Source organism: Jaculus jaculus, chromosome 10, assembly GCF_020740685.1.
Source record: "Jaculus jaculus isolate mJacJac1 chromosome 10, mJacJac1.mat.Y.cur, whole genome shotgun sequence".
In the NCBI taxonomy this organism is placed as follows: domain Eukaryota; kingdom Metazoa; phylum Chordata; class Mammalia; order Rodentia; family Dipodidae; genus Jaculus; species Jaculus jaculus.
The window spans coordinates 94,669,241-94,681,934 of NC_059111.1; the positions used below are offsets into that span (position 1 = coordinate 94,669,241).

General features: G+C 40.5%; 1 protein-coding gene across 1 annotated transcript in view; it reads left to right on the forward strand.

The window, feature by feature from the left end:
* Window positions 1-12,694, forward strand: part of Exoc4 (exocyst complex component 4) — a 771,875-nt gene that overhangs the window by 96,792 nt on the left and 662,389 nt on the right. The gene's annotated exons all lie outside the window — the stretch shown is intronic.

The window sequence follows — 12,694 nt, forward strand, 5'->3', positions numbered from 1 at the left end:
TCTGTGAGCCTGGTACTCATGTCTGCATCTTACAGGCAGTGTGATGAAGGCTCAAAGATTAGCCCAGCCTTACAGAACAAGAGGCTGGTCTTGGAGCTGACTATAAGTCCTTTTGATTCTAAACTCTGTGGTCTTTTCTCTGTCTCATGCTTTCTACCTTACCATATGGTGCTGTTTGCTAATAGGTAAACATCAGAAATTATTCACTTAAAATGATGAATAAGATTTGGATTTTAAGTTCATAAGGAGCACATGGAAATGGTATTTGGATTCCAACTCTGTGACTCTTACTTACTATGGGACATGTTTGCTAAACCAGATTTTTAGGAAATAGTCCAATACCCTATGACAGAGTTAAAAGTAAGCGCATTGCTGTTAAAGTCAGATTCATCAAGGGGTCTCTATCCCTCTTCCCTTTCCCTTTTCACGCTCCAGACTCCCACCGACACCAGGCTTATGCAAAGGCAGGAGTTTGGCTTAGAAGAAAAAGGTCAATGGAAATTGAAGTTTTATATAAAAAAGAATACAACTGGGCATGATGGCACATGCTTGTAGTTTTTGAACTCAGGAGAATGATGTTGGAGGATGATCTGGAGTTCAAAACCAGCCTGGAGACATATGGAAACCCTGTCTCAAAACAAATCAATATATAACAAAACCAAAACAAACAGTCCCCCTCCCCAGAAAGTTTAATCACCTGAGACTTGAAGGCAGAAAAGAAGAAAGCAACGTCTTCTCACTCACTGCGCAGACAGCATGTGCTTCTGGGAGGAGTGTGTACATAGAAGGGCTAGAATCTTGTTGATATGGTATAAAGGAGTACCTACTGTTTGTACTTTGCACTTTTGTAAAAATTTTAAGAAGTTATGCAGAATTAAGTAGAAGTAATTATAGCTCAGCATAAACTTTTTCAGACCTGTGTTTTTTTTTTTTTTTTTTTTTTTTTGAGATAGGGTCTCATTCTAGCCCAGGCTGACCTGGAATTCACTCTGTAGTCTCAGGGTGGCCTTGAACTCTCAGCGATCCTCCTACCTCTGCCTCCCGAGTGCTGGGATTAAAGGTGTGAGCCACCACGCCTGACCAGACCTGTTTTAATGTTTTGGAAAGAAGAATGTATTCTAGTAACATTTTCTATGTTCTTTTGTGTACCGAAATAACTGAGAGTTAACTGACATAAAAACTCTTCAGGGGACTGGAGAGATGGCTTAGTAGTTAAGGCGCTTGTCTATAAAGCCTAAGGACCCAAGTTTGAGTCTCCAGTACCCACATAAAGCCAGATGCACAAAATAGCTCATGTATCTAGAGTTCTTTTGTAGTGGCTGGAGGCCCTGGAGTGCCCATTCTTTCTGTCTCTCTTCTCTTCATCTTTCTTTGTTTGTAAATAAATGAATCAATTAATAACTTAAAATATGTTTAAAAATCCTTATAAAAAGAATTATCTTGTGAACTTCATACAAAAATACTATGGTTGGTGGTAAAAAGTATTAAGTACCTCTTTCAGCTATAGAAAATGTCAAAGCAAATAGTGGCTGGTGGACATTGGTTTGGAGGACATGTGATTGTGCCCAGGCTTTATGGTCTGCAGAGCTTCCTGCTTTAGATGAAGCTAAGTGGTTATGATGTCACCGAAATAGCACCAGACCATACAGCACACATGCATTTGTGTATGCATACATATGCTTACTTGATATTGGTACCTTCTTCAATTCCCATGTTTTATTTTTGTGCATGTGCATACGTTTGTGTGTATGTGTGTATGCATGTGGGCAAGTGACTCATGTGTATGTACAGATGTGTGCATATGCATGTTTAGGCCAGAAGTTGACATTGGGTATTTTCTTCAAATACTCTCTGCTTTATTTCTTGACTTTCCATGAACCGAAGCTCACCAATTTGGCAAGACCAGCTAGCCAGCAAGCCCCAGGGTTCTCTTATGGCCCCTCCCCAGTGCTGGGACTGGAGGCACATGTTTCACTTGGGTATTAGGCACCGAAACTCAGGTCCCCATGCTTGCTCCTGTGGCATGCACCTTACCTACCAAGCAGGCTCCCTGTCCCCAGTGGTTTTGGTCATTCATGTCATGATTCAGAGAAGCCAGAAATGGTTCTAAATTGAACTTTGTTTTCCTTTTTCCTTTGCCTGGTGTCTAGATTTCTGTGAAGACCTTTTGACTCCTTGTTAATGAATACTCTAAAATTCTGCTCTGCTATTTGCCCTGCTGCTGCAAGTCCCTAGACGAATCGACTGAACTTTCCTAGGGAAATAACATTACTATAATATATACTGAAATACAGTGAAAGGGCACAGATCAATAACTTTGCTGCAGATCTCATTATAGTTCCCTTAAAAACATCGTGTCTTTCATAGGATTTTGACCTCTTCCTTTTCCATTGCCTCAGCCACTTCCAGAATTCAACAGTGGAAATTACATCAGTAGAAGGAGAAATTCAGCTTGCTGCCCCAGGAAATACTAAATGGTTTTCTGTGAGGAATGAGTCAGTATCAGGTTTTGTTTTTTTTTTTCCTCTTTTCATTTTTTTTTTTTTTTGGGTCAGTATTTTAAGTCTTTTGTAGGCAAGATATATTGGATACTAACAAGTAAGCAAGTTTACCTTGCTTCTTGTCTGTAACATCATACCATTTTATAAAATCCCGAAAATCTGAACACTTTTGGTCAAAACCCTTTATTAGGAGATAAAATATTATAGAGAAAGGAAATATTTGGGCTCCTATGTTAGAAGATAAAAGTTTCAATTCTTAGGCTAGGATTCCAAATGACTGACAGTTTTGAGCTGGTCTCTAGTAGTTAGCAGACACTTCAAAACTCCTCAAGAATTAATGCCCTTGAGTTAATCACAGTCATTGAAGATGATTAGCATTATTGCACCAGGGGTTGGAGTCTTAGGAAGGATATTATCAAATTATTCCTGCCGCTCACACGCGGCTCTGTGTGCGTCAAGCTTTACCTGGAAGTTAGGCAGTCATTTCAAAGACAAGTAAAATCTCAATCGTTGCAATTATGTTATTAATATTATTATTATCATTATTAATGTTTTATCATCTAAAGAATCTTATGGCTAAAGACAGAAAGATCTGTCTTCCTTAAGCAAGGTTGTAGTACAGGTGAGAAGATTCACACAGCGCCAACATGCATCATCTCTGGCCCGCCTCCTAATGGAATGGCTCACTCCAAAATGTCAATACAGAAAGGCTACTCTAAGGCAAGATACCAGCGCTGTAAATTCCCTCTGAAAGTTTCTTTGCTCATCACCATCTTGTGAGTTACATTCTGGTAGTGATGCATGGCAGGCCCATTCTCATGTGTTTTTACATAAAAAGTGAACTAATGTTGTGTGCTCTTTTACAGGAAATGGAGAAGGAACCCCGAGTAGTGAATTCTCTCTTGCCTTCATTCCTGTGAATATTTCCTATTGCCAGTTTTTAAAAATCACTTTGGTGACCCACTTTTTCTTTAAAACCTCCCAAACTATCCATTGTCTGTTCATAGGAGAAATACTTTATCTTTTCTGTGCTTTCATTATCTTTTGGTGTCTGTAAGTGCTCACTTCCTGTTTAAGGAAACCCATTATCACTCCTTTGATAAGCATTAGTAGTTTGTGCCTTGCTAATCTAGTACGGCCACCTGCTCCCCACATCCCTGCAAGGGCAGGCAGGATCCATCACCACAGAGAGAGAATGTGGCCTGAGCCTCTGCAGTTCAGAACCAATTGCTTTCACTGTTGCTGCCTTACTTTTGGTTTTTTCCCAAGAACATGGCACATGAGGTTTGTGCATCAGAGAAGCAAGAAAAGTCTTGTAATATTTCCCAAATAGGAAAAATGTGAAAAAAGATGGAAAGAAAAATGTTTCTTAAGGTGTGAATCTTGTCAAGAGTAAGGAAGAGGGGATGGAGAGATTGCTCAGTGCTAATGGTACTTGCTTGCAAAGAATAAAAACCCAGCATTTGGGAGGCAGAGGTAGAAGGATCAGTATGTGTTTGAGGTCACCCTGAGACTACATAGTGAAATCCAGGTCAGCCTGGGCTAGAGGGAGACCCTAGCTCGATAAACAAAACAAAGTCTGGCGTGATGGCACACGCCTTTAATCCCAGCACTTGGGAGGCAGAGGTAGGGGGATCGCCATGAGTTCAAGGCTACCCTGAGACTGCAGAGTGAATTCCAGGTCAGCCTGAGCCAGAGTGAGACCCTACTTTGAAAAACAAAACAAACAAACAAACAAAAAGTGGGGAAAAGAATGATTGAATGCATAACTGTATGAGGCTACATTGTCTATTTGAAAATGGTTCTGTTTACCTGGGGCAGCAGTCATTGCAAAGCCATGCTGAAGGCCTCCTCCACTTGCCCAAACTGTTGCCACCTGCTGGGCTGGAGGAGAACAGAAGGATCAAGTGAGGTGGCGCATGGCTGCCCAAGAGGACTTTCTCTTCTACAAAGGTGGCTGTTTTGCTGTGTTCCCTGACCTCCACCGTGAAGAACAGAAATTAAATGTCAGCTGTGAAAGCAGAGAAAAGCGCATGCTTTGTGCTATGATGTGGGAAACACAAAAAAAGCAATATACTTTAAATCCTAAAAGTAGTTGGGTTTATGTTGTAAGGGCTATAGGTTTTATTATCCCCTCCCCATTTTATAACTTGTATTAGCATATTGAAAAGTAAGTCATTAGTATAAATAGTGGGGGTGGGGTGGTTGTTTCTTTGAAACATATGCAATCTAAAGGAGGAGCCACATACTTGTAATCAGATCTGATACCTACTGCACAGTATTGTGATGGCAATTTACACCTTTCACTTCTGCCTGTTACGTGTCTGTCCTGTAAGTGATTGTCAGGTTTTACTGTGTGCTTGCTGAATAATTCCAACACGGAGTCATTTACCTGCGTTATAGTCATGGTTCTTTCCAAGGTTAATATTTGCCTCATTTCTCAGCCTATGAAAGTGAAGGGCTTTATAGAAATTCATTGAGTTATTCCTTTAAAGTTTGAAAATATATACTTTTATAATTTTTTTGACAATTTAGAGCCCAATACTCAGTAGGAGAGTGTACTGATGTAATAGGTCATTCTTATAAAATGCATTGATCTAAGAAGAAGTCAAAAGGCTTATGTTCCAAGATTAATTTTTATGGTCTAAGTATAGTGTTTACAGAAAGAAACAAATGAAATGTTCTTTGTGATTTCTTTTGGACCTGTAGTTAGAGATAGATGTGTGTTTCTTTTTCAAGGAAGTAGCTTTTTCCTTTCAGTCTTCTTTCTATAGTGGTTCCTCTTCTCCTAAGTGTCTGAAATGCAAGTGTTGGTAGAAACTGGTCATTTTATTTTCCAGCAAAGCCATTCAAGAGCAGCTTTGTAGCAAGGTCAGGCCTTTGTCCTTGTGGCTTCTTGTAGCCATTCCCAGGCACTGCATGTAGCACCTGGACATGCTTGGAATCAGGAAGGGCCTCTATGTAATTTAGATGAGGAGTTAATTCAAATCAAAGCAAGCGGGAAGCAAGTAAATTTAACTTCAGTGATTATGATTCCATTTGATTAAATCTCTACTTTTGATTACACGTATCAGTGAGAACATGCCTTAAATACACCCGACTATTAAATATTGAAGGGGATGAAGGGGATGAGCCTGGGACACACTGGAGAAATCTCACCATTCTTTAGCTAGGATGTATCACCACATCTGTACTTAAATATTTGAAAACAAATGAATTAGTTCTTGCACATATGGGACTTATTACCGTAATTGTTAAGTAAGGTACATAATTCATTACCGTGGAAGGTCCCAAGTTTATGTGCTTTCTAGCAAGACTTAGAAGATTCATGACTCTAACATATGAAGTGAATTAGTAATATCAATAATGCTCATCATTATTTTGTAAGCATTAACTTGGTTAGTTGTCTGTCTTATTGTATATTGCCCTTGGCTTATGTTCTCCAGAAAAAGGTTGAATAGGCCAGAAATATATTACTCAATATCACATTTTTTTCTTCTTCTTTTTGTGAGGTAGGGTCTCACTCTAGCCTAGGCTGATCTGGAATTTATTCACTATGTAGTCTCAGGGTGTCCTTGAACTCACAGTGATCTTTCTACCTCTAATTCGTGAGTAAATATCACATTTCTTAAAGCTTTCTTTGATATTTGACAAAGTCAGAAACCAGTCTGCTTTTGATTTCTCTTATTTTACATGTAACAGCATGTTTAAATCAGAGGTTTGACCAGTTAAGGGAATAATGGATGAAATCCATTCCATGGACAATCATAACTTTATTTCTTTGAAAGATTTTTGTTTTGTTTTATTTATTTGTTTATTAGAGAGAGAAAGAGAGAGAATAAGAATGGGCATGCCAGGGGTCTAATCACTGCAAAAGAGCTCCAAATGCATGTGCACCATGAGCCTGTGGCTTATGTGAATTCTGGGGTATAGAGCCTGTGTCCTTAGGCTTTGCAGGTAACCACTTTAACTGCTAAGCCATCTCTTCAGCCCTTATAACTTTATTTCAATGCCACCTTTCATGCCCTGTTTGGTGCCCTGTTTGACAAATAATGCCTTAGGTCTTAATTGTTTTTTGCACTTGTCTTAATGTAAAGGTGCTTCAAGCTGAAGCTGACATTGCCTGTTTTATTATAGAAACAAATACATTTGTGTCAAGTGGGTTTCCCCCCTGGGTGGTGTATAGGAGTGATATCAGGTATGACTAAGTCTTCCTTCTTTATATCTCAGCTTGTCTGGCCCTCTTGCTCTTTGTCCACTCCTTCATTAGGTGATCTGAGCAGATTGATATATGAGTTTTGTGGTGGTTTGAATAGAATAGATGGCCCCCAATATATTCAGTTGTTTATTTGTTTGTAGTTTGCATTCTGCAGCCACCTGGCTGGAGGTAGTGTCACTGGGTGGATCTTTAGGTGTGATGGTGGGTTTCAGATTTCAATCTAAAGAAATGCAAAGTGTACATAGCTGGAGTTCCTGAAGTGTGCTGTGCTGTGTGGCTTTTTGGCTTTTGGCTGGTACTTCTCTCTCTCTGCTTGGTTCCGTGAAGGCAGGCCAGCTTCTTCTGCCATTTATGGAACTTCCCCTGTATCTGTAAACTTCAATAACTATCCCTTCCTCCATAACTGTGCCTGGTCTGGAAGTTCATCTCAGTGAACCTGAAGCTGTCTGCTACAAGTTTCTAAGGTATCATTAGCTTGTAACTTAATTTAGGGCCATGCCCACTGTGTTAAAGAACGATTAGATATTATGAGGCAAGGAGATAGTTTAATAGAAGGAAGTGACGGTTTTCAATCTCTGTACTGTGGTCAGTGAGGTGGAAGTAGTTACAGTACTTTGAGAGAGTGAGATGATGCAGATGGTCCCTATGGGGGAGTGAGTAAATTGGAGTCTGGGTGCAGGGCATGGGCCCCTGTGCATGTGCTGATTCTCACACAGGCTTGTTTCAGACACCACTATGCTTTGCCAAGCAGGCTGCCATCTGGCATCTCACCCGAGTGAGTCTCACTATGAGCCTCACCACAGGCAGGGGCTTTACTATTAATCTCAGATTTAACCAAGGAGATGTGAAAGCCAAAATAATTTGTCACTTCCCAAAGCTTGCTGGGGGTGGACTTGAGATTCGAAGTGGCCTCTTTCTACCATGTAAGTTTGCCATCTAGTTTATATCAAGATGGTGTTCATAACTTCTTTCTTGCACCTGGTATTGGTTTTGGTTTTGCTCAGCAAAGGGCGGTGTTAACACTGACAAATCTATTCTGCTGCTGCATCCGCCATGGCGATCAATGGCAAGCAGGCCTCTGAGAGATGAGTGCACATGTTAAGAAAGGGGATCAGCATCCAGAGGAAAGGGTCCTAATTAGCTCACTGGAGACTTAGTCTCGTTACCTAAGCAATTCCTCTAGAGGTCCTTGCATTCCAATACTGAGAATAACAGACAGGTGGGCTGGAGAGCTGGCTTAGCGGTTAAAGAGCTTACCTGTGAAGCCAGGTTTGGCTCCCCAGAACCCATGTAAGCCAGACCCTCAAGGTGATCCAAGAACACAAGGTTGTGCATGCGCACAAGATGGCATGCATGTCCGGAGTTCACTGCAAGTGGCTAGAGGCCTTGGTGTGCCAATTCTCTCTTTCTCGCTTGCTCGCTCTTGCTCCCTCATAAATAAAAAAAGAATAATATATAACAAAGTTGTCTCAGGACAAAAAAGATTTATGGATACTTTTATAAAATGTCTCACTATGAGAAAAATATTTTTAAAATGATAGAAAGGCCTTTTAAACAATGACACTAATACTTTAATTCAGAAGAAAGAAGGCCTGACTTTATTTTCTGAGTTTAGTCACTGATTTGCTACACAACAGAATTAGGAGTTCATTCAAGGTCATCTCCTGGAATTCAGAAGTCTGCCTGACAAGGAGAGAATTGCACAGGAAAGAAGTAACTGGAGCCAGGATGTAGCTCAGGGATTTTTTTTTTTTAAATTCTCACTGGTTTCTTTCTATATTGCCAATGATTTTCCTGTTCTTTTCATACTACAGATGGAAAATTAGTCAGCATTCTTTAAATGGTGTCTGTTTTGTTTTTATATGAAGCCTGTTATTAATAAGTGGTAAAGCTTATCTCTATCCCTTAAAAGTAGGTTTTTTATGGATAACCTTGAAGATTAAAAATGGTGTTTATGTCCTATTTGAAATAAAGGGTATGTGGTCAGCTGCACTTATTCGAAATGTTCAGTGAGATAACACTCAGAGAAAACTAAGGCTATTTTGATAGGATAGAAAAGATGATTGATTTCATTTAATTTTCCCATAACATAAAACATTGAGTTCCATACTTTCTTACTTTAGAGTAAAGCAGTAGGGAAGTAAATATTTGATGGTTATTGGTTTTGTCAGTGGGAAAGGCAGAACCCTGATTATTAAGGTCTCAGTAGATAAATAGTAGGATATAACTGATTTTCTACACTGTGGTGTATGCATCTTTGCTTCATGACCAAGTATGGCAGATTCTTGGCTTCCCACCCAGATTTTCCAGCCAAATGACTAATTCAAGGTTCCCCAGATGTTAACTTTAGATTCAGATAGTCTTCTCTCACTTTAAATATTGACCATTTTTCACATCTTGCTGATGGCGCATTACAGCACAGATACTCTTTTCTTGAGCAAGTGACCATTCCTTGACAGCCCTCTGCCTTTTCTGCATGGTGGCAATTTTTAATTTAGGGCACAGAGATGGCTGCAGAAAGCTAGTAGAAGATCTGGGGGAGTAAATAAAATTTCACTTTCTTTTTTTAAAATTTATCTTTTTATCTTTTATTATTTCTTTTTTCTTGCTTTATTTTTATCTTTTCACAATTTTTTAAAAATTTTTTTTAAAATTATTTATTTATTTATTTGAGAGCGACAGACACAGAGAGAAAGACAGGTAGAGCGAAAGAGAGAGAATGGGCGCACCAGGGCTTCCAGCCCCTGCAAACGAACTCCAGACGCGTGCGCCCCCTTGTGCATCTGGCTAACGTGGGACCTGGGGAACCGAGCCTCGAACCGGGGTCCTTAGGCTTCACAGGCAAGCGCTTAACCGCTAAGCCATCTCTCCAGCCCTCTTTTCACAATTTTTACTAACATTTTCCATGATTATAAAAATTATCCCATGGTAATACCCTCCCCCCTACACACTTTCTCCTTTGAAATTCCATTCTCCATCATATTACCTCCCCAATTTCATTTATTTCTAAGGCAGCTGTTTTTTAAACCTTTCAGGTAACTGAATATGTGTTTAAAGAATAAATACCTCCGTCTTGGTACTTTCTAGTTTTTCATTTACCAGCCATTTTCTTTTTTTCTTTTTTGCCTTACTATTAAAGTAGTTCTGAATGTGTTTATCTTTTAAAATTTTTGTTTATTTTTATTTATTTATTTGAGACAGACAGAGAAAGAGGCACACACATACACAAACACACACACAGAGAACAGGCGCACCAGGGCCTCCAGCCACTGCAAATGAACTCCAAATACATGCGCCACCTTGTGCATCAGGCTTATCGTGGTACTGGGGAATCGAGCCTCGAACTAGGGTCCTTAGGTTTCACAGGCAAGCGCTTAACCACTAAGCCATCTCTCCAACCCATGTTTGTCTTTTAGCTTATAACTATACTTCTTTATGGTCTCATGGTTAGGTTGATATAGTTCTTTAAAAGGTAGTTTTGTGAGAAATATTTTTTACTATGGGCTTCTAAAATCAGACAATTATAACATATATAACACGCACTTCCTCATCACTTATTATTTGTTACCAAGTTCTATCTCTCCCATTCTGCCAGCATTCATTTTTGTGCGGGGATTATTTTTTTATTATTTATTTGAGAGCGACAGACACAGAGATAAAGACAGATAGAGGGAGAGAGAGAGAATGGGCGCGCCAGGGCTTCCAGCCTCTGCAAACGAACTCCAGACGCATACGCCCCCTTGTGCATCTGGCTAATGTGGGACCTGGGGAACCAAGCCTCGAACCGGGGTCCTTAGGCTTCACAGGCAAGCGCTTAACCGCTAAGCCATCTCTCCAGCCCTCAGCATTCATTTTTGTTCCTTCATTCAACAAGTACTCATCTATCACGAGACGTCCTAGAATACAGTCATATATTGGAAATTATTCTTGCCCTCAGTAAGTTGGTCATCTGAGGAGAAGTAAGACTGCAGGAAAACACTGGTTTGAAGGCTCTTTTAATGATTCTGAAATGTGAGGAATGGCAAGCTAGCAGGCTAGGTATAGTAAGGGGCGGAGTGAAACAGGCTCACGGGAGAGAGAAAAGGGGACTTGGTGAGAGCTTGGCTGTGAGGGAGAAGGAAAGGTGAGGATTGTTTGCCAAGGCCATCGCTACCATTCTGTGATTCATAACACAGAGAGAGAAGCAGGTCTGGGGGAGGCCATGGCAAGTTCTGCTTAGGCAGTGTTAAGTTTGAGGTGGGCCGCGCAGGAGATCATTTCACCAGGTGATTCTTGCAAGCTGCCGCAGGTGACAATGACAACTTTGTGTTGTGTCAGCTCACCGAGACAACATGAGGCTGGAGAAGAAGTCTTGGCAGGCTAAGAACGAGGCTCCTCAGGAGAAAATGTAGAGGTGGGAGGGAGCCCAGCTGAGGCCGTCTATGGGGCTGAGCCAACCCATGGTCTGCTGCCTTAGCACAAAAAGCAGTAGTGGACGATCACGAAAACCTACTCGCGCTGAGAAGGCAGAGGTAGGGTCATCAGGTCTTTTGGCACTCTGCCAGCCTTGCTTTCTCCAGAACTGCAGGCCAGATGTCTAGTTGTTTCACTTATTTCCCTAAAAGAGACTTGCTTTAAAATCATGTCACTTACTCTCATTTTATTTCTGAGCTCTAGCTTCCTCATGTATAAAATGATACTTAAAGTAGAACCTTCCCATAGGGCTGGCCAGAAGACGAAATGAGGTAGCCCAGAGACAACAGGTAGCATAGTACTTGGGCATTTGAGTACTGAGTAAAGAGGGGCTATCGTTGCTGTAATTATTCCTATTTTTGTTATTTTGCTTAGTTACTTAAGAGGGGCTACCAGTCATTATTCTACTCATTGTTATTGTTCTATTTTAAAATCAGTTTTATTGTCACTGTCGTCACCAGCACCTTCATCAAGATTATCATTGTCACGTTATTTCAGCCCTACTTTCTCAGGCATCCTCTCCATTCTGACAGCCTTTACCGCTGGCTCCACTCAGAGGAAAGACACCAAGGTGCTGTCCTGAACTTTGGACCTCTGCTAAGATTCCAGTCCCATACTATACCTTTGATTCTTGAATTCACATGCCTCCTAACTTAATTTTCTCCAGTCTGGGCATTAGGCCATGTGGGCACAAGGAAGTCTGCAGTAGAGACTTTTTCCTCATTCCATGTCCAGTGGCACACCCAGGAGCCCACGTAGACCACTGTTGTGCCACTGCTTGAAGTTCATTGGAATAGTATAAAATATATCATATGTAATAGTGACGTAATCTACTTTTGTTTAGAGAGACTATAGGAACACATAGGGAACTAGCTCTTATTCTGTGAATCACTTTTGGATATAAGTGACATAAACCCAAATCCTATTAACTTAATCAAAGAGGGGATTTGATTAGAATGAACTACTGCCTCTTATGGACTACAGGAAGGACAAGCATACAGTGGAGCCTTGAGACATTTGGAATATTTCTAATCTCCCTCTTCTCCTTTCTAAATGGTAAAGGTACAGAAATGTACTTATTATTTTTAGTAGTATTTTTAGGGTATTCATTTTGATGCATTTTTTTCATATAACCCTCACAGTCATTTCAAGTAGAAAATTGTGATTGAGGAAGCTGAGGTTTGGAGAAGTTCCCTGGTCTCTCTTGAAGTCTCGTGGCTGTTGCGCAGGAAAGTGGTATCCAATGCAAGTGCTCAGACCCATTGCTATCCCAGGATTAATATTTTCTTTCATGATGCTGTATTGGCATTTTTTTTTTTTTAATGTGTGTGTGTTCTGTTTTTTGAGGTAGGGTCTCACTTTAGCCCAGGATGCCTTGGAATTCACTATGTAGTCTCAGGGTGGCCTTGAACTCATGGTGATCCTCCTACCTCTGCCTTCCAGGGGTTAGGACTAAAGGTGTGTGCCACCATGCCCGCTATAGTGGTATATTTCTGTTTATGCTCTTTTGTGTCTCTTTAAA